Below are 24,113 nucleotides of genomic sequence, written 5' to 3' on the forward strand. Positions count from 1 at the left end.
GAGGATCCTTTACAATATCCTATCTCGGTTTTCGACAACTCGGAGCCATTTTCAATTATTAGCATTTTTTCGCATGCTCCAAAAACCGTCAGTTGCATGCAATGAAAAGTTGCAAGATTGGCTAGAATTGATTCAGTTCATCGTGTGCACAAACCGACATCATGAGCACATATGGGTGGGAAGGTTTATGCTAGGCATGCCCCTATGGTGCATCCCAAAGTGCCAGAACATCGAGAGTCATTCCGTACCGGTGCGATCTCTCAAGTGCCTTGAGTCCAAAAAATTATCAAAATTTGACGGACTGTTTCTTCAAATCCAGGACACATATGGTCAATCCGTTTGATCTTGTGGGGTCGCGTGAAGCTCCTCTACAATGGCCTATCTCAAGTTTTGATGACTCGAAGCCATTTTCAATTAGTAGCATTTTTTCGCCTGCTCCAAAAACCATCAGTTGCATGCAATGAAAAGTTGCAAGATTGGCTAGAATTGATTCGATTCATCGTGTGCACAAACCGACATTGTGAGCGCGTCTGGATGGGCAGGTTTACACTAGGCATGCCCTTGTCATGCATCCCAAAGCACCAGAACGTCAAGAGTCATACTGTATCGGTGCGATCTCTCAAGTGCCCTGAGTCCAAAAAATTGTCAAAACTTGACAGACTGTTTCTTCCAATCCAGGACACATATGGTCGATCCGTTTGATCCTGTGGGGTTGTGTGAGGCTCCTCTACAATGGTTTATCTTAGTTTTTGACTACTCAGAGCCATTTTCAATTAGTAGCATTTTTTTCGCCTGCTCCAAAAACCATCAGTTGCATGCAATGAAAAGTTGCAAGATTGGCTAGAATTGATTCAGTTCGTTGTGTGCACAAACCGACGTTGCGAGCGTGTCCGGGTGAGCAATTTTATGCTAGGCATGCCCCTGTCATGCGTCCCAAAGCACCACAATGTCGAGAGTCATACCGTACCGCTACGATCTCTCAAGTGCCCTGAGTCCAAAAAATTGTCAAAACTTGACGGACTGTTTCTTCCAATCCAGGACACATATGGTTGATCTATTTGATCTCGTGGGGTCACATGAGGCTCCTCTACAATGTCCTATCTCGGTTTTTGATGAATCAGAGCCATTTTCAATTAGTAGCATTTTTTTTGCCTGGTCCAAAAACCGTCAGTTGCATGCAATGAAAAGTTGCAAGATTGGCTAGAATTGATTCGGTTAGTCGTGTGCACAAACTGACATCGCGAGCACGTCTAGGTGGGAAGGTTTACACTAGGCATGCCCCTGTCATGCATCCCAAAGCACCAGAACGTCAAGAGTCATATCGTACCGGTGCAATCTCTCAAGTGTCGTGAGTCCAAAAAATTGTCAAAAGTTGACGGACTGTTTCTTCCAATCCAGGACACATATGGTTGATCTGTTTGATCCCGTGGGGTCATGTGAGGATCCTCTACAATGGCCTATCTCAGTTTTTGATGAATCAGAGCCATTTTTGATTGGTAGCATTTTTTCGCCTGCTGCAAAAGTCGTCAGTTGCATGCAATGAAAAGTTGCAAGATTGGCTAGAATTGATTCAGTTCATCATGTGCACAAAACGACATCGTGAGCACATCTGGGTGGGAAAGTTTATGCTAAGCATGCCCCTGACGTGCATCCTAAAGCACCAGAACGTCAAGAGTCATACCATACCAGTGCGATCTCTCAAGTGCCCTGAGTTTAAAAAATTGTCAAAACTTGATGGATTGTTTCTTCCAATCCAGGACACATATGGTCAATTTGTTTGATCCTGTGGGGTCATGTGAGGCTTCTCTTCAATGGCCTATCTCAATTTTTGATGACTCAGACCCATTTTCAATTAGTATCTTTTTTTTTCCTGCTCCAAAAACTGTCAGTTGGATGCAATGAAAAGTTGCAAGATTGGCTAGAATTGATTTGGTTCATCATGTGCACAAACCGACATCGCGAGTGCGTCCAAGTGGGCATTTTTACGCTAGGCATGCCCCTGTCATGCATCCCAAAGCACCAGAACATCAAGAGTCATACTGTACGGGTGCGATCTCTCAAGTGCCCTGAGTCCAAAAAATTATCAAAACTTGACGGACTGTTTCTTCCAATCCAAGACACATATGGTCGATCCGTTTGATCCCGTGGGGTTGCGTGAGGCTCCTCTACAATGGCATATCTCAGTTTTTGATGACTCAGATCCATTTTCAATTAGTAGCATTTTTCGCCTGCTTCAAAAACCGTCAATTGCATGCAATGAAAAGTTGCAAGATTGGCTAGAATTGATTCAGTTCGTCATGTGAAGAAATTGATGTTGTGAGCACATCCGAGTGGGTAGGTTTATGCTAGGCATTCCCCTGTCGTGCATCCCAATGCACCAGAACATTGAGAGTCATACTATACCAGTGCGATCTCTCAAGTGTCTTGAGTCCAAAAAATTGTCAAAACTTGACAGGCTGTTTCTTCCAATGCAAGACATATGGTTGATCCGTTTGATCCCGTGGGGTCGCGTGAGGCTCCTCTACAATGGCCTATCTAAGTTTTTGATGACTCGGAGCCATTTTCAATTAGTAGCATTTTTTCACCTGTTGCAAAAGTCATCAATTGCATGCAATGAAAAGTTGCAAGATTGGCTAGAATTGATTCGGTTCATCGTGTGCACAAACCGACGTCATGAGCGCGTCTGGGTGGGAAGTTTTACGATAGGCATGCCCCTGTCATGCATCCCAATGCACCAGAATATCGAGTGTCATGCCCTACTGACACAATGTAGAAGTTGCTTGACAACTTTTTTGACAATTTTTTTGACAACAATGACAATTTTTGCTCAAATTGTATCTAGTCTCAATCTATGACCCCTATGACCCAATAATGACTCAAATAATTCTCCATGATTATACAAGAATCAAGAATGCTCATTATTGACTAGGGACACATCACATATACTCAAAACATAGTCACAAAACATTGACACACAAAATAGTCACAAAACATTGTCACATATTATTCAAAAATTTGCCTCTAAATATGGTCAAATCAGCTCTTGGCTATTTGATTATATAGAAAAATGTCTTACAAATCATCTCATGGGCTTTTATACAAAATTTGGCATTACAATATGTGTGATTCAACTCATCGCCATTTTAATATATAAATCATCTCATGGGCTTTTATACAAAATTTGGCATTACAATATGTGCGATTCAGCTCATCGCCATTTTAATATACAAAATTTGGCATGTACATATGTACAAATCAGCTCATTGCCATTTAAATATACAAAATTATGCCCCTAAACTTGTAAAAATCAGCTCATGGGTATTTATATATACAAAAAATGAATATAGAACAATTCATCGATGATTTATACAAAATTCTCAAAATCATTCTACTCTAAACCTTAGAATCAATCAAGTGAGCCTTCAGGATCAACTCTAACCCGTATTGTGTCAAGTATTGCCTCATGGTCAGATTCATGAACTTTCCATAAAATCTTGTTATGAGGTCTACCACGATACTTCATCAAATGAATATTTGTTGCAACAAGAAGGTTAGAGAAATGAAGAATATGTCTGTGTGTTTCAAAGTCCTCGAACAACCAAACATCAAAATTCTTGATAGGGTATCTCCGAAGCCATGTTCCTGTCATGACAACAGACCCTATTGGGTACTCAATACCCTCTCTGTCAATGATTATGGTTATTAATTTTCTTTTAGGCTCAACACAACGACACAAATAGTAATTTGTTCCTTCTTCATTATTCTCTTCTGCAACAACTACATACACATGACCTACATTTTATAGTGTTAATTAATACCAAAAATAAAGTATGATGTACAACAAAATGAACCAAAAAGAATACTTGCAAAAAAATTAACTCAAAAATCACCTGAATCCACTAGGTCGGATACATGGTCAAAATCCACTGATGTCTCCATCTGGCTCAATTGTAGTGCTTTGGGAATTTGATATGAATCAATAGGAACCAACGGTCTACAAGACCATTTGTCAACCCACTCTTGTGATTCACATTCTTCCCACAAACAATACATGCATGAAGAGCAAAAACATACCATATGTCTCGTATAAATTACCAGTGAACTTGAATTTGAACTCATAAATGAGTGCATGTCACTCGATCCTACAACTGTACAACAATCTGGATAGTTTTCAATGTAAAATTCAGTGATCAACCAAAAATATCTACGAACCAATGACATACCTGGATTACCTGGACCCGTCGTAGACTTACACCATCGTACAATTGTTTCTGCATCTACCAACTCAGCACCACCTTCATACTTCAATTTTTCCCTAGCTAGGGCTCTTTTCACACATGCTCCTGCACCATCGTGCTCTCCCTTACCATGTCCAGCCTCAGTGAAATTCCAAAAATGTTGTACATTGCTTGTCACATGCATCCTTGTCAACCAATAAAACATCCTTGCATTCTTGAATTGTGCGGTGCAATTATCTGACCATATTAAGTGTCAGTTGTATCGTATGTTCCTTTCCCTTAAACTATCATAGAAAACTTTAAAGCATCCTTGTACAAACTCCGATGAATGATTGCGATCATCACTTATGTAGAAGTGATACTCTCTTACAACCTTTCTATCCTCCTCTGTACTATCATATGCATGCATGAATGCTATGGTTACAAAAATAGAAACTTGTGTAGAGTGATAATACATGGATTGCACTTCATTTTGAGGTTGTAGTGTATAATTTTCAGCAAAATCAACGATAGAGACAATGGTGCCAAGAGGAAATATGTCCTTACATAACTTGAATTGCTCATCTAACCATCGAGCTTTATGTGTATGCATTATGTATTCATAAACTAGTTTTTCTTGAAACATTTTTATAAATTGAGCTACACATATATCATTTTTCACTAGCTCACATCTCTTCAAATCTTTTCCATCTTTAACTCCATATGTGACTGTCTTTTATTTTCTGAAAGAAACTAGTTTCGTACCAATTTCATGTGTGCTCTCCAAATGTACACATCTTGGTAAACATTGCAAACCACCACATATAGCACAAGAACCTTCCAAACAAGGCATCTTATAATAAATGAAACCATCATGTCTATTACGTAGCACACTTGAAATAAATTCTCTTACCGACTTAGGAGGTGCTTGTATATTACATTCCTGCAAAAAATCGTTAGTGTGCAAAGTAGAACAAATATGACGAAAAATATCATAATGCATGGAAAATTCAATATGCATCCTACAACAACACATGGTGCGTACATAATTAATCTTAATATAAAAAGGTTTTGCCATTTCAAAAATTCTTTGAGAAATTCTTATTTGAGGAAACTTTTGAAGGAATCTTTCATAAAATTTAGTTTGAGTCATATCCAAATAGTGTTTGGCATGTGGCTCACGATTTTTAGACCCAATTCGCCTTCTAACAACATCTCTTTGGTTGGGCAATACTCGTGTTGTCATGCCAAAAAATTTCAATTAATGTTTTTAGTGCATCAACAACAACCTTGTCTTTGCGTGGTAGTCTACCCGAGAATGCCCAAAGAGAATTATTGTTAGGTTCCTTTATTTGTTCCTGCCTCTTTAATGCTTTACTTAATGTTGTTCTACTAACGTTTAATGACTTACTTGTTTTGCTTATCAAACAATCTTTTTTTATTTTCTTGCTCATTATGGTTGATGTAATGACACGTCGAGTAGCATTAGAATCTTTACTACGTGATTATTAACCAATAGATTGATATGCATCAAATAGATTTCTGACAATAGTTCTTTCACTATTACTTTCAGATGATCTTAGGCCTAGAATTTTCATTGTCTCTCTAAAATTCAAATTTTTAATCATTTGAACAATTAATTGACATCTTGCAATTTGATTTAAGTTTTTAGAATAGTTTTCCCATATTCTTTTAACCATTCTCCTACAAGTTCGTTCATTCATTTTATTGGGCATTGACTTCAATATATTCTCATCAATGTCAATTAGATACTTTGGTTTCCTATGAATGATTCTAGGAGGTGTTAACATCGGTGCATTATGTACATTCAATTCATCAAGTAGAGAAGGTGTAATATGTTCATCATTTAATTGATTATTCAATGCAGTATCTTCTTCAATTGCATTAGGTTCCAACGGTAAATTATCAAATGTTTCTTCTTCAATTGTATTAGGTTCAAATGGTAAACTATCAAATGTTTCTTCTTCAATTGCATTAGGTGCATTATATTCGTTTGGTAAATCGAATTGAGATGTTGAGGATGACATACCTTCTTCTCCCATTGTTCTTATTTCATACAATTTCTTCATACGCTGCCTTTGTCTTTCCTTTTGAGCCTCTCGTTGTTCCATTGTTCCTCGCTTTTTCTTTCCCATGGTTGATATCGGCTGACCTAAATAGAATCATATTACATATATATGTAAAGAAAAGTTCATAAATAAACAAATAACCACAAATATGCATCTTATCACTATTTTTTAGAATCAAACTATTAAACAATCATAATTCAATCATTTGAAACCATGCAAAAATAAAAAAAACTAATAAAAACAACAATTCAATCATTTGAAATCATGCAAAAACAAAAATTTCACTTACTTTTATGTATACAACAGTGATAGAAGTGCAGACATAGTTCCAATGGGGCCTTCAACGACCTCAAAAACTTCTTTTGAGGCCGTTGAGGCTCTTGGGCAACTAAAACTATGTCTATAAACCACGTATGTGCTACATTAATAACCGCGTACACGCTGTTAGACCATAAAATGTTGACAAGCACAACAGTATTCTTTTTTCCCATTCTGGACTGATAAGTAGCACGTACGCGCTACTAAGCCTAAAAAATGTTATCGCATGGTAACAAATAATGGGAATAGTACCCCGTACGCGCTTATGAGTAATAAGTACCACGTACACGCTCCTTTGCCTTAAAAAAGTTATGGCAGGGTAGTGAACTAATAGTTTTAGTACCCCGTACGCGCTATTGGTAGTAGAAAAGATGTGAATGAAAAGGGAGAGAGAGAGAGAGAGAGAGAGAGAGAGAGAGAGAGAGAGAGAGAGAGAGAGAGAGAGAGAGAGAGAGAGAGAGAGAGAGAGAGAGAGGGGGGGGTATGGAGAGAGAGAGAGAGAGAGAGAGAGAGAGAGAGAGAGAGAGAGAGAGAGAGAGAGAGAGAGAGAGAGAGAGAGAGAGAGAGAGAGAGAGAGAGAGAGAGAGGGGGGGGGGGTATGGAGAGAGAGAGAGAGAGAGAGAGAGAGAGAGAGAGAGAGAGAGAGAGAGAGAGAGAGAGAGAGAGGAGAGAGAGAGAGAGGAGAGAGAGAGAGAGAGATGGTATGGAGGAAGGGAGAGGGAGAGAGGGAAGGAGGGAGAGGGGAGAGAGAGGGGGGGGAAGGGAGAGGTAGAGGGAGGGAGAGGGAGGAGAAGAGGGGGAGGGAAGGTAGAGAAAGGGAGAGAGGTAGAGGGAGGGATAAATAGAGAGAGAGAAGAGGGGGGTGGGAGACAAGAAGGGGTATGGAGGAAGGGAGGAGGAGAGAGGGAAGGAGGGAGAGGGAGAGGGAGGGAGAGAGGGAGAGAAGAGGGGGGGAAGGGAGAGGTAGAGGGAGGGAGAGAGGGAGAGAAGAGGGGGGGAGGGAAGGTAGAGAGAGGGAGAGAGGTAGAGGGAGGGAGGAGAGAGAGAGAGAGAGAGAGAGATGAGAGAGAGAGATGAGAGAGAGAGAGATGAGAGAGAGAGAGAGAGAGAGAGAGATAGATAGAGAGAGAGAGAAGAGTGGGTGGGAGAGAAGAAGGGGTATGGAGGAAGGGAGAGGGAGAGAGAGAGAGAGAGAGAGAGAGAGAGAGAGAGAGAGGAGATATGACCTCTTAGGAAACGATACGACCTATAATGACACCTAAAGGGGTCATATGGGGCTAATAAAATGATATATTAAATTTAAAGTTATGAATAGAACATCATACAATGAGACTCCAAGCAAACAAACAACGAGGCTTTGCTAAAAAGCAAATGTAAGAGCTTGACCTAACCCTAAGAGTACTGCCTAAGTTCTAAAACATATGATGCTATTAAATTTGCAAGGTTATAAGACTGATCTCGATTGTGACTATAGGAATTACACAATTGATTTCTTTCATGGGAATGTACCGTTCCAAGCTGTTTGACAAGTGATGATCATCATATACTACCACTGCCATGCATACAACAAACTTTAATTTATTTAGGTGACAGGTGTTGTGTAACAACATGGGAACTCTCGTATACCCACCACTATCATTCTACATGACATCATCTGTGTTACTCTCCCTCTTTCTCTTCCTACCTATTGTTTCCTTCTGAAAAACCTATTGCATGTACTCTGACTCATCATGTTGCTTTGTTGACATTGTTTTCCACATCTGCTTTGCTCATTAAAAACACATTCGAGAAGAATATTGCTACATGTTTCCTTGTTTGTCACGACAATACACCCGTGGTTCAATTTCAAACCCTATTCCTCCTATTCAATATACACACACAAATCCATCAGTCAATTTTTTTAGGAGAGAATACATGATAAAAATCAAAGAGGAAGTTGCAGACAAGAAATACATTCACTTACTTCTATAGAAGTGCAGACACAATTGCAGTGGGGTATGGAGGGAGGGAGGGAGAGAATAAGAGAAAGAGGGATGGGGTATGGAGGAAGGGAGAGAGAGAGAGAGAGAGGAGAGAGAGAGAGAGAGAGAGAGAGAGAGAGAGAGAGAGAGGCACCTTGTATGTGTTTGAGAGGGGGAGACAATACACTTACATGTGTATATATATGTTTAATATATTATATATATACATATATTATATGTATATAAACATATTATATATACAATATCATATTATGCACATATTATATATTATTTATATTATATGTATATACACATATTATATATAGAATATCATATTATATAATAGCACGTGCGCACTGTTTATAGTAAAGGTAGCGCATACGCGTTGTTTATAGGGAAACAAGCGCGTACGCGTTGCTTACACTATAAGTACCTCGTACGCGCTTTTTAAACCATAAGTACCCCATACACACTTTTGACTGTTTAGGCTTGGAAATAGGCCTGAATGACAAAGCTACGATTTGGAAGTTTGATTTCCCTCCATTTCTCTCATTTTTGATATGTTTTATTTTATCAACTTGGTTTATCGACTTTGTCATCATCAGGTTTACACTTCATAAAGTGGGTATTTCTAAAATTGCCACCATATTTTCACCCATCTTCTGAGTTTTCTAACCACATAATTTTTTTTCAATTTGAACAACAATAACATATTATTATTGAATTTCTTTTACCAGTGTCTCCATAGTTCTCACCGACATAGGAGCACCATTTTTTGAATAACTTTTGATATACTTATCCAAATTTAAAAAACTTTACATATTATTGTAGTGCACTTGATTCTTTACAATTTAATTTTTTTTTTTGTATTTTCGATTTTTTAGTGCAACTTATGCTTTGCGCACAAACAAGTACCTAATTTTCAGGATGTGCTCGACTGGAAAAATCATAAAAAAAAAATACTCAACAAAAAATAGAAAAAAAATACACATCTTCTAATGCTCACTCTTAACTATCTTTCTGCCAAAGGATTTGTCAAAATACTAAATCTAACTATGACTTTTTTGATGTGCACGTCAGACACTATGTTATGTTTTTCAGAAAAAATCAGGGTCAATTTTTCGTGCGCGAAGGATTTGACCCTCTTAATCTTATCCAATTTTGAAAAAGTTTAGTAGTTTGGAAACTAGATTTAGAGTACTACAATATTTGTTCTTTGATTATCTTCATATCTTGAGTGGATGACTTTCAAATTTTGCCTCCAAGTTCAGGTTCACCTGATTTCAGAAAAAAAGTGTCCACTTATACCCCCCTTTTTGACCACCATCTTTGTGCACTTACCCATAAGTTGAAGGAAGGAAAGAATGATAATTTCAATTCATTCTTAGGCCAATGGCGAAACTTACAGTTGCAAAAAATGAGAGAAAATATAAAAATCTTCAAGAGAAGTGAAAGAGCAAAGAGTAGCTCAAGTCGGCATAGAGAGAACCCTTTACAATGAAGCTTAACAACCTATATATAATAAACCAATCGCAAAAGAGAGACCAATGGTCAAGGGGAGAAAGCTTCAAGAATATGCGAAGACAAAAAAAAAAAAAAGATGCAGCAAAGGCAAACTCTTTAGTCATGAGCATGGGAGACTAAGAGAAAAGAAAGAGAATGCCAAAAAGGAACATACCTGTAAAAGAGATGCGAACATTGGAGGAGACACCCACCACAAACACGACTTCAAAGAGCTAAATGAAACCTTAAAGATCTCTCCAAGGGCTCATATAGACAATTTGAAAGAAGGCTCCTTCCACAATGCAATCATTGCATCATTAATGAAGCTCAATCCCAAGAATGCAAGTTTGTATAAGAGGGAGAACAAATCGTGTTTAGGGAGTGCCAATACAAGCAAAGGTGAAGACATCAAATTTAAAATTAAAAAAAACACTTGTAATCGGGCTTTAGAGACCAAATTACAAGTGAGGGAAAAACGTCTTCTTTATGTTTACCAAAACATATACTTATAATTGGGTCCTAGGGACCCAATTGCAAGTGAATGAATTTTTTTTAACTTTAAGACCATAAAACGACTTGTTTTCTAGGAAATTTCACGGGATACTTTTTAGGTCATAACCTTTTTTCTTCTTCTTGTTTTGTAAATTGTAACTCACCTATTGGTGTCTCTAATGTATTGGGAATACTCCATCGTGTTTAAAACCTTATATCACAATTGAGCTTAAGTTTTATATACGAGGGATTTCTATTTTGTCAATTTGAACACAAGATACATTCCCAGCTTAGCTTGAAGCCAGGTTATCATCATGACTAAAAACGCTCCATTGGACAGGTCGACTAAATAATTGTGTTTATTTTTCCAAGAAAATATGTGAATATCTTGTGTTAATTTTCTGGAAAATACGTGATGTTATTGATAGCTTTTAGTGTTGTGCAAAAATTGTAAAAGGTGACTGAACTCGATTTACTATATACCCTTTTTATGCAGTGCAGAGTAGGCTTAAACCCTTTTATTAAGGTTTCTGAACAAGTACCAGACTCAAACATCCTTGAGATATGGGCTACCCTTTTCTGAGATGGAATTGGACTTAATCCTGGTTTTAGGAGTGTCAACAACCATCATATTAAAACCTCACTATCATTTAACAACACCACCTAGACATTAAGTACATCATAACCCAATTCTTATGTTTAAAGCTGAATTTATATGAACCACTACTATAAGCTATGTTTCCTGTTCCTGCCTGCGAGGACCAGCTGCAGATTAGGGCAATTTTAGCAATAGATTTAGTGGTAAAGCCACAAACTCGACTTATTGCCCCTAAAATAAGGATTCTCTTTGTTTCCCATATTTGCTTCTGCTTCATTGAAGGTTATGCTGTTGCAACATATAATCATATTCAAATGAAAATTCTTATTGTGTATCTTCATCAATGAGAACATCCATCGCATAGCCTCTCTGCATTATTGTGAGCATTTGAATTTTATGGGATTTGGGCTGCTCGGGGCATTTGATTTTATCGTGGTTGGGTTGTCCTGTGGCCTGTTGAGATGTCTTGTTTGCGGTCGGTTAACCTTTGCTGCTTTTTTAGCGCAATATTTGAATTGTTTGCTTTTTTAGTCTACTTTTTTTTGTTGCTTACTCTCAATGGACCACAAATTTGAAATTCAATTTGTGAATTTATGAATTTAAGTTGCTTTTTGGGGTTTTTTTTCCTGGTTCGTGCTGTCATATATATGTGTACATGTAAGCACATTTTGTTCGTTGTTATGGAAAAAAAATCTAAAAGTGGGCTAGCTTCGTGCATCTTCATCTCTTAACCATTGGATCTCATGGACATCATTAAAATTCCTTCATTCATTTATCCCCATTTTCTAAACAGAACACATTTTTGTGAACTTATAAATTCAATGGGTTTTAGAAACATAATTAGTGGTTTTAAAAACATAATTAGTTTAGGAACATAATTAGTACTTTTTTCATTATATAATTTCAATTTTTTTTAGTAACATATCCTCCTTTATATTTGGATGCTTCGATATAAAGCTATCTTTTCTAGTGCTTTTCCTTGCATGGAAGTGATTATGCATGGTTTATTTTCTAATATTATTTTTGTAGTAGGGGACTCTAGCTAAAGTCTTGAAGGAGAAGTATGGCAACAACTCTCAAGTACAATCACAGTTATCTTGCGAGGCTTTTTGGCTTGGTAGAGCCTTCTTCCAACTTGTTGATATCTATTGTATATTATTTTTCTTCTAATAAATTTATGCATTTTTCTAAAAATAAAAAAGTAATGTGTTGTATTAGGGAATGTTATCCAACCCCTAGATGCAACAAGGCATGTATGCCTCTCATACATCATAGTCATTCCATCAATTAGCGTGCTTTCATGTTTGTTAGGCTTACTTTTCTACCCAACACGAAAACATTGAATGGATTTATTTCAAGAGTTTGGTTTTTTTTTCAACATGTTTATATTGATTGGTGTCTTGTTACATGTATCATTTTAATATAAGATTTTTACTTTAATATATTTTAAAAAATAAGAGGTTGTTTATAAAGAAAGTATTTATTTACACTTTATAAAATTTCATGATGTTTTATTAAGATTTAAATGAACATCTTATAAAAATTATTTCTTAAAAAAATCAAAAAATTGTGTATTTTAACAAATTAAAATATCTTTATTTGGTAGCTATGGATAGAAAGGAATCTAAGAATTTTTTCAGACGATAGTTCAACAAGTGTGACAAAGGACTATTAGTATGATTCAAGAGACTTTATTTGCAAAGTGTGATTGTGATGATTTAATGGTGTTTTAGACCATGTGCTTAATTGGTAATGGTATGGGACCCTCTTGGCCAAGGATGGGTTGGCATGCCAAAAAGGAAAATCAAAAGAAAAGGTTGTCAGTCTCCTCTGCCTCAAGGTATTCTCAAGATTAGTATTGATGGCTCCCCTAGGGGAAGTCTTGGGCATGTTGGGATTGGAGGAATTGATCAAGATAGTTTGGGTACAACCTTATTCTTCTTTTCAGTTTATAAGGGATAACAAACTAATAACTTCGTGGAGGCTCTTGTTGTGCTCTATGCTTTAGAAAGAGGTCGTAGTCTTGATTGGAGAAGGAACATCTATGAATCAGATTATGGGGTGGTGATTAATATATTGAATGAGCAAAAATACATTGGTGTGAATTGTCAATTGACTTTGATGATCAAATAAATTATTTGCCTGAGTTGTTCTTGGATTGTATTTGTTTTACTCGCATTCCAAGGAGGTGGAACGGGGTGGTTGATTGTTTGGCTAAATGGGCTTCTATGCAAATGAGCAAGTGGAATATCAGTGATTGAGGTCATTTGATATTGGGGTTTTCTTAAATTTTACCCCTTTCAAAAAACCTATATTAAAAGATCTTCTTGTGATGAGTTGTAAATCATAAGTTGGTAGATCAAGTATTACATAGCTTAATATAATAGAAAAAAATTTAAATATCACATTGACTCAAAAAATGGGATGTCATTGCAAGATAAGAAATTAAGAGATCATCTTAATCTAAAATATGCATCATAAAATAAAAGATCACAATACAAAAAACCAAGACATCTCTCTAAAACAACACACACCTTAAGGATCGTAGGGAATAAGCCCAATTTGAAATTGAGTTGGGCGGGAGTCTGCTGAGAGGGAAAGATGTTGGGGCTCAGATAGGAATCCATGCGCATGGGCTGCATGCTTCAGACAAATCTGCGGGTGATATTGAGGATGGGGATTGCAACATGGACGGGGACCCCCATCCTGTGGACCCTTCTTTTGACCCTGGGGAAGGCCAGTTTTCATAGGTCATTGGGTCTTGTGGAAAAGGTTCTTCGAGAGGGTAATTTGAGCTGGAATAGAACGTGGTTTTCCAAGGCCCCCTGAAATCTTGGATTGGCTCATTTGGTACGAAACCTACAGGTAAGTCTGCCTTTCCTAAGGTGAAAGATATTTCAAATAGGATAGAGGGAAAGTTTGCCATCTCCATTCCGGATGTTGTGATTGAGAATAATATATCCTTAATGGATTTCACTCTGGTGGTTAAATTTATTGGTCCAAGGCCTAATATTGAGAATGTTAGGGTCTTTGCTAAAAAGAAATGGAATTTGAAAGGTCAAGTTGATATTTCGGCGCTGCCCAAAGGATTTTTTGCTTTTAACTTCTCCTATTCAGAAGATTTAGAGGGGGTGCTCTGTGGAGGCCCATGGATGTTTGGTAAAACCTCCTTGACTTTAAGAAAATGGTCCCCAAAGCTGGAGCTAAAAGATTCATCCTTTTTTGATTCGGCTCCGGTTTGGGTAAGACTGCCTGGTTTGCCTTTGGAGTTTTGGGTTGAAGATGTGTTTAAAGGGATAGCTAGCTCTTTTGGGTAACTTATTGCTACGGATCCTATGATAGTTTCAAGGAAAGTTAGTCTATGCTAGAATCTATGTGAATGTATGCCATAACTCAGATCTCCCTTCGTCTATTGATATCCTCTCAAAACTTGAGACATGGGAGCAACCTATAGAATATGAATCTTTTCCTTTTGTGTGTTTTCATTGTAAAAAAGCTAGATATTGGGCCAGAGGATGTCCGAGCAATCTGAAGATCACTTCTAAGAACATAGGGGTTCAGAAGCAAGTCTGGAAAGAGAAACTAGGTAAGGATGACAGGAGGTCTAATGGTACGAGGTTGTAGGCTCCAGAGATCCCAGTTGTTGGGATTAAGGTAAATAAGGAAGGATAACCTAGTGAGAATGATCAGGTGGATTCTAATAATGTTGACCTGCAACCCAGTGGTGATAGTCAGAAATTGTAGCTGGAAGAAGGAGATAGATGAATTGGTGGCTACTGGGAAGGTACCTTCAAAGGATGACAAGGTGGACAATGAAAGTATGGATTACTCTGAGGTGCCTGAATTTGATCACAAAAAAGATGAGGAGCCCATTAGTCCTATGAGATTAAGTTCAGATTCTCAGGATTCAGTTAGCCAGGAAGCTTTGAAGATTTTAAAAGATAATATGAGTACCCTGAATGATAAGCTGAAGAGTCAAAATATGAAAGACCTCAAGATTGATGATGATGGGGATGGGGACTTCCTTACAATGGGAAAAAATAAGAATAAGAAAATAGGTAATGTCATGGGTATCCAAACCAGGACAAGAGCTAAGCCTGATGTTGGCAATTCCAAATCTTCCCTGAGCAGAAAATCGGCTAGGTGACATAGATAAAATGAAAGTAAACAGAACATAGCTGATGGAAGTCAGTGAACCATCTTGGAGACCTATTCCCCCATGTCTAAATGAAGGTGATATCTTGGAACATAAGGGGTCTAAATGGTCCCCATAAACAGGACATATTAAGGAATTTGGTTAGAGACCAGAAACCGGATGTTGTCTTAATTCAAGAAACTAAGATGAGTTAAGAAAAAGTGGAGAAAATTAATGCTTTTTCTTTTGGAGGGGTTGTTGGTAGGATGATTTCTTAATTCAAGAAACTAAGATGAGTAAAGAAAAAGTGGAAAAAATTAATGCTTTTGCTTTTGGAGGGGTTGTTGGTAGTAGCTTTGAAGGGGCTTTGGGAGGTGTTGCTATCTTCTGGAATAAGAAGGTTATGGAGGCTGAAGTGATCCAATATGAAGGTAACCTGATAAGCATCAGATTCGAGCATAGTAGGGATAATTTTAATTGGGTCCTTTCTAACATCTATGCTCCAAACTCTAAAGTTGCCAGATCTAAATTTTGGAAAGTTGTGGAGGAAAATTTAAAAGGCTTTCAACATGATCCTTGGATGATCATGGGCGACTTTAATACTCCCCTATATGATTTTGAAAAGTATGGAGGATCTCAAATTCTTCTAGATAGCAAAATTGATCTTATGAATTTCATTACTAACATCACTCTCACTGATGTGAATATGCATGAGGCAGCCTTCACTTGGTCAAATAGGTGGGATGGTGATGAGCTGATTCAGGTTAGACTGGATAGAGTGTTAATATCCAATGATTGGTTCACTAAGTACAATAACACTTTATCTGTCATCAATAGAATAGGATCAGACCATTTCCGTATTTCTTTTGTGGCTAAACCTCTTGTTAAAAGACATTTCTTCCCTTTCAAATTTGAGAAAATGTGGTTATCTCACCCAACCATGGAAAAGAATATTAGAGTCTCAGACTATGGTGGAATATTCAGGTGGAAGGATCAGCTATGCTTAGAGTTGTTAATAAACTTAGACATGTTAAGGATAGAGTTAGGGTCTGGAACAAGGAAGTTTTTGGAGATATATTTGTTATGTGAAATGCTTTAAAAACAGAGTTAAAATCAATACAAGATTCTATCCAAAAAGATGACTATAAATCTGTCTCTAGGGATAAAGAGAATGAGATCCTTGCTAAATATCATAAAATCATAGCCAATGAAGAAGACTTTTGGAGACAAAGATCAAGGGCTCTTTGGCTGTCAGCTGGAGATAAGAATACTAAATATTTCCATTTGTCCACTGTTAGACACAAGCTGCCAACAAGATTTCCTAGTTAGTGGTGGACGATAATATCATTAAAAGAAATGATAATATTGCTAAGGAGGTTGCCCACTTTTTTCTGATCTCCTATCAACTAATTCTAACCTCTGTAGTGAAGATCAAGATTCCTTATTGGGAAATATTCCAAAGGTTATTGGATTGGAGCAGAATAAGGTATTATGTGCCATTCCCTCTTATGATGAGATTAAAAGGGCTTTTTTTTCTTTTCAAGGAGATAAATCTCCTGGGCCTGATGGGTACCCCATGTTCTTTTTTCATCACTTTAGCATATTGTTGGGAAGGAAGGACATTGTTCAAGCTATGAAAGAATTTTTTGGAACTAAATCATTGCTTAAGGAGGTGAATTCTACTTTATTGGTTCTTATTCCTAAGAAACCTGGTGTAGACTCTATGGATAAGTTCTGACCTATAAGTCTCTATAATTCTCTTTATAAAATTATCTCGAAGGTGGTGACCTCTAGATTGATCACTTTTCTCCCTTCTCTTATTTCATCGCATCAGAATGGATTTGTGCTAGGAAGGAAAATTTTGGATTCTATAATTCTGGTTCATGAGAACATTCACTCTCTTATTGCTTCTAAAAAAGATGGTTTATTTGTTAAGCTTGATCATACGAAGGCTTATGATAGAGTGGATTGGTTCCTTTTGAAAAGAATTCTTAAGGCTTTCAGTTTTGATGGTAAATTTTCAGATATCATTTGGCAACTTATCTCTACTCCTTCTATGTCTGTTATTACTAATGGATCTCCCTCTTCTTTTTTCAAGTTGACTACGGGTCTCATGCAGGGGGATCCTATCTCCCCAATTTTGTTCACCATTCTTGCTAAAAGCATGAGTCGGTCATAACAGAAGCTGGTGATATAAGGAGATATTAAGGGTCTTAGGCCCTCATCATCCAATATGGTTTGTTCCCATCAGCAATTTGTGGATGATACTATTCTCCTTGGTGCTGCCTCTGTTTTTGAAGCTAGATCCTTTAAAAGTTCTCTTCAAACTTATTCTAAGGCCTCTGGTCAGCTGATCAATTGGAACAAGACTTCTATTTTTTTCATTAACACTCCCCTTTGCAGGCAGAGAAAGATTGCAGATATTATCGGATGCTCTATTGATTCCTTCCCCTCAATCTATTTGGGGCTACCTTTAGGGGTCTCTCCTCCTGATTCCTTTTGGAGTTCTATTGTGGACAAGTTTTTCAAGAAATTAGATGGGTGGAAAGGGGCTTTACTGAGTCAAGCGGGGAAGTTGCAACTTCTGAAGGATTCTCTTTAAAATCTCCCTGTCTATGCTCTTAGTCTTTTTAAGATCCCCTCTAAGTTTGTCGATACTATAGACAAAATTCAAAAAAGATTTTTATGGACTAGGGTAGAAGAGAAAAAAAGACTTTCCTTGGTTTCTTAGGAAAGGGTCTATAGTCCTAAGTGTTATGGGGGCCTTGGCTTAAGGACCGTAAAAGACTTTAATAATTCTTTATTAGCTAAACAAATTTGGAGGTCTTTTGGTGACAGAAAGGACTGGAACTCAGTTTGGTTTAGCAAGTATCTTCAGAATGTTCCCAATATTGCTTCCTTTCTTCAATCCAACCACATCCCTAAGGGTTCGACTATTTGGAATAACATCCTTAAGGCCAAACAAGTTGTTGTTGTTGGTGCTGGGTGGGTTCTTGGCAAAGGTAATAATATCAGGTTTTGGGAAGATGTTTGGTTGTTTGATAGACCCCTATGCTGTGATGATAATTTGGTGCCTTTTATGGAGATTTGTAAAGAAAGATTTGGCTTTCTGGTTAGTCATTATTGGCAGCAATCTTCTTGGGTTAGGCTGGAAGATATTGATGTTGTCTTCTCTCCTCTCAAACAGGCTTTGCTATCCTTTTGTGTGGATCGGGATCATGATGATCTTTTTACCTGGAAGAAGACTTCAGATGGTTCTTTCTCAGTTTCCTCTACCATCAAGCTTATGAGTCATCCAACTCTACATCCTCCTGTGTGGGACAAAGCTTGGTCTAAGATTCTTATTCCTAAAATCAACATATTCTTTTGGCTTCTTCTTCAAAATAAAATCCTTACTCTTGATAACCTCATGAGGAGAGGTTTTCAACTTCTGAATAGGTGTTTTTTGTTCCTTAATGCTACTGAATCTGTCTCACATCTTGCTCTCCATTGTCCTTTTACCTCTGATAGCTGGAGTAGAATCCTTAATCTTTGGAGTATTGAGTGGGTCTTTCCTGAGAAGGTGGAAGATGTTTTTACTCAATGGAAGTGTCCCTCTTCTAACCCCATTTTGAAAAATATTTGGTCTTTGTTATTACCTTTTGTGTCTTGGCAGGTGTGGAAAGAAGGAAATAATCATATATTCAGAAATGCGACTTGTTCTTTTGAGATTGTTTTTGAGAAAATTTGCATAGCTGGTAGAGAGAACTTGAACCTGTCTATTGGTGATGATGGACCTATTTTCTCATCCTATGTCAAGGAGGAGGATAAGATTGTTTCTAGGAAATAGGATCTTCAAGTTGACATCAGTAACTACAAAGTTAAAAAGAGTAGGGATGGTATTGTCTAGTGCTACCCTCCGGATGGATGGATGAAAATTAACTTTGATGGTGCAGCTAAGGGGAGCCCTGGTAGGGCAGGATGTGGTGGGTGTAATAAGAGATTCTAATGGGATTTGTGTGGCTTCTATTGCTTCTCCGTTGGGGATTCAGTCCAATCACATAGCGAAGGCCATGAGAGTTTTGGAAATCCTCAAAATTGCTAGATAATTAAAAATTAATAAAGTTTGAATTGAAGGGGACTCATTAAATATTATTAGATGTCTCAAAAGATTGGATAAGCCTTCTTGGAATATTAAGAATATCATTCTTAATTCTCTTAATATTGTTGATGACTTTGAGGAATGTATTATAACTCATGTTTTTAGAGAAGCCAACAAGCGTGCGGACTTCTTTACTAACTTTGGAGTTAGCTCTATTGCCTCCTTTTCATGGTGAAATGAAGGATCATTACCTTTTGAGGTGTGTTGGTTCCCAAAACCGCAGATTGGAAAACCAAAAGACTTACCAAATCCTCAAGTAGTCCAATCAGTCTTGGCCAACGAACAGGGATGGTCAAAGACCAAATCCCTTTGCACTTTAGGCTCCACTAAACCTAGGTGGGTATGCCTCTTCCTCTCAAGCATAAAATAGGTTATTTATAGTGGATTTAAACCTTTTAGCAAACTTACACAATTGGCAAATTATTGTTCTGCAACTATGCTTTATTATGTGCTTTAAACGAATGCTTTGAAAAGAAATGATTGTAAATGTATATTGAAAATGAGATTGCTTTCAGGACTTAAATAAAATCTGCATAGATTAGTTCATATAGGATTTGGGAAGAACGTTTCTCTATCAAGGACCTTGAATACATACAGATCAAAACCTTAAAAGATCAATAACAAACCAATGCCTCTATCTAGGGATATATATGACACTTTGTGGATAAAATATCTTATTAACTCAAGAGACAATTTCTCATCAACTATGAAGGTTCAGTATGGGTTACACAAACAATAAGAACTCAATCTTTCACTTAGCGCAATGTCATGTGATTCACATCATAGAAAATCTATAAACAAATTTATCAAGAGGACAAAGATAACTCATCAACACAAAATATGCATAATATTTAGAAAATAAATAGTGAACCTTATATATTAATCTTTAGGAAATGATTGCATACATAAGCTGCACTTGCAGATACTCTATTACAGATTTCTTGCACAAAATGATACCTCTTCTTCCTATAGACTTCTCTAATACAAAATGATATTCAATCCTTACAACAGTATCTTGTTCTTATGACTCGCCCCCCTCTTACATATAAGAATTGTAAGGAAGTTAAGTAGCAGAAACAACTTCCTACACTAACCTTGAGAGGAGGGTAATGCAAAAATTTTTCAGATCGTTACAACAGTTACAAAAAAATAGAAATAGATATAATAACATTCATACCACAACACAGTGATTTACGTGGGGAAAACCCTTTCGGGAGAAAAACCCCACACTCCAAAAGCAACTCAATATTTTATTCAGCAATCAAAAACAGATTACAACATACTTGCAGAGCAAGCTCTTCGCAGGAGTACCACTAATCAGAGATTCAGAGGCAACTCAATAGCCATAAGACTCTCTTACACCCAACCTCTATCTCACACACCTCATAAATAGGAGATACAATACAAGAAACCGTTAAACGGTATTACAAAACCATGGGCTAAAACCACCCAATAAGGTGTAGCCGACCTTATCTCCCTTCTAGATGCCCTATGACATGTTAAAGCACACATCAACATGTGTCGCTCCCTTTTACAGCTCATTTATGTATCCGATACAAATTATTTTTCCTATTTCAGGAGTACAAACTTCCGGAGGCCATAACTTGAGAACCGGGTGTCTGATTGACGAATCGTTTGAAGCGTCGGAAAGCTCGCGAAGTGCTCTATCACCTTGTAACCGGCTGCGCCGGTTACGGCCACTTTTCAAGGCGTTTCGGAGCCTCTAAATCCCCCAAAATTAAGTTTAAACATTTTATCGCACCCCTCCAAGACGAAAACTTTAATATCTTCAAAACTAGCTGTGACCTTGCGACGCAACTTTACCGGAATGCTTATCTAGCCAACCAGAAGCTTCAGGGAGAGTTTCGCACCATTTTGTGCTCAAATGAAAACTTACTATAAATAGTAACCTCGCATAAATGCAAGGTTGAGACACCATTTTTCCCAACAAATCTCCCACTTGTCGAACACCTTGCAGGAGCGGAAGGGAATGTCAACACAATGAATCAATTGCTAGGGGCCATAATGCCCATAGACTCTGAACACCATCTGAACTTCTCTGTGCTCACAGCCTTAGTTAAAGCATCTGCAACATTCATCAAAGTTTCCACCTTAACCAGCTTCACCCTACCATCTTCGACCATATCTCTAACAAAATGATACTAAACATCAATATGTTTGGTCCGAGCATGAAATGTCGGGTTCTTAGCTAGGCTAATTGCACTCTGATTGTCACAGTAAACTGTCACTGTACCTTGTTTTATTCCAATATCCGAACACAGTCTCTTAAGCCAAATGGCCTCTTTACAAGCATGAGTAGCTGCCATATACTCTGCTTCAGTAGTGGATAAAGCAACCACAGCCTGTCGCTTACTCATCCAACTAACTGCACCACCAAACAAAGTAAACACATAAGCACTAGTGGATCTTCTGCTATCAATATCACCTGCCCAATCTGAATCCACATAACCATGGATATCAAGGGAAGTCATGTCTCCAACTGAATTACCATGATAACACAAAGAATACTCTGAAGTACCCTTCAAATATCTGAAGACTCTTTTGACTGCATCCCAATGAACTCTACCAGGATTAGACATATATCTAGAAAGAACTCCCACTGCTTGGGCAATGTCTGGTCTAGTACAGACCATAGCATACATCAAGCTTCCAACCACACTCTGGTAAGGCACTCTGCTCATGTCTTCCATCTCCAATGGGGATGTAGGACAATCTAAAACAGATAGTTTCGTTCCAATTGTAAAAGGAACACTCAATGGTCTACAATTCTGCATGTTGAACCTCTGTAACACTGAATTCACATACTTACTCTGGCCTAGCCATAGCTTTCTGTTTACCCTATCTCTTCTAATTTCCATCCCAAGAATGTGCTTTGCTGCACCAAGATTTTTCATTTCAAATTTAGCAGCGAGCTGAGACTTCAGTTCTGAAATCATACCTTTCCCTTTACCAATGAATAACATATCATCAACATACAATGCAATGAATAAGAAATGATCACCATCAGATTTATAATAAACACAGTGATCTGATTTAGAACGTTCAAATCCCAAACTCAACACATATGTATCAAATTTCTGGTACCACATCCTAGGACTTTGTTTGAGGCCATACAAAGATTTCTTCAATTTATAGACCAAATTACTTTTGCCTTTCACCACATAGTGCTCCGGCTGTGTCATATAAATATCTTCCTCCAAATCACCATGAAGGAAAGCAGTTTTCACATCCATTTTCTCAACCTCTAAATCATAAGCAGTAGCAATAGAAAGCAAAAATCTAATGGACGTCATTTTTGCAACAGGAGAAAATATCTCACCGTAATCAACACCCTCAACCTGAGAGTAGCCTTTTGCAACCAACCTTGTTTTATACTTCTCAATGCTTCCATCTGAACCAATCTTTTTCTTGAACACCCATTTACAACCAACAGGTTTTCGTCCTTCAGGCAATGGTACAAGATCCCATGTATCATTCTTTTTCAAAGCTGCCATTTCTTCCTCCATAGCAATCTTCCAGGATTCTGCATCATTCATACCTAATGCCTCTTCTATAGATTTCGGTTCATCCACACTAGTATTCAGAGCAAAAATACATCTCCAATCATTAGGTGAATACCTTTCAGGTGGTTGTCTATGTCTTGTAGACCTTCGAAGAAGCTGAGTTGGAGGTTCTTCCTCCTCTTCTGAAGATTCAGAGCTAGACGAGCTCTCCTCAACTTCTTGCCTATCTAGGGGTCTCGATTCAACTCTTTCAGGTGTAGAAGGAAGTTGAATCACATCTTCTTTTTTAGTCTGTTCTGGCTGCAATGTAACAGAAGGAGACTTAATTTCTCTAAAAATAACACTTCTACTGTGAATTACCTTTTGTGCAACAGGGTCCCAAAGCTTGTATCCTTTCACACCATAACTATACCCGATGAAGATTAATTTCACAGCCTTGTTCTCCAACTTTGTTCACTTCTCCTTTGGCACATGTGCATATGCCTCGCAACCAAAAACTCTAAGATGTCTCAATGAAGGCTTGTGACCTGACCATGCTTCCATAGGCGTTTTATCAACAAGAGCTAATGTAGGAGACCTGTTAATCAAGTAGCAAGCAGTGGCAACAGCTTCAACCCAAAACTTTTGTTCGAGACCAGCACCACTCAACATACTCCTAGCCTTCTCCATCAGTGTCCTGTTCATTCTTTCTGCAACTCCATTCTACTATGGAGAATACGGAGTTGTCTTCTGCCTGTTAATTCCACAGTCTTTCCAGAATCTATCAAAATCATTAGAGCAAAACTCACCGCCATTATCAGTTCTCAAACATTTTATTTTCTTTCCAGTCTACAACTCAACCATTGCTTTAAATTCTTTAAAATGACTAAAAACTTCAGATTTACTCTTTAGAAAATAAACCCATGTCCTTCTACTAAAATCATCAATAAATGAAACATAATATGTAGATTTTCCAATCGAAGAGACATCTATTGGACCAAACACATCAGAATGGATAAGATCCAAAACACCACAAGTTTTATGAGAACTCGAGTAAAACTGAACGCGGTTTTGTTTTCCATAAATGCAATGCTCACAGAAATCAAAGTCAAGATTACAATCATTCAAACCTTCAACAAGGTTTTTATTTTTCAA

Source organism: Cryptomeria japonica, chromosome 10 (assembly GCF_030272615.1).
Source record: "Cryptomeria japonica chromosome 10, Sugi_1.0, whole genome shotgun sequence".
NCBI lineage: Eukaryota > Viridiplantae > Streptophyta > Pinopsida > Cupressales > Cupressaceae > Cryptomeria > Cryptomeria japonica.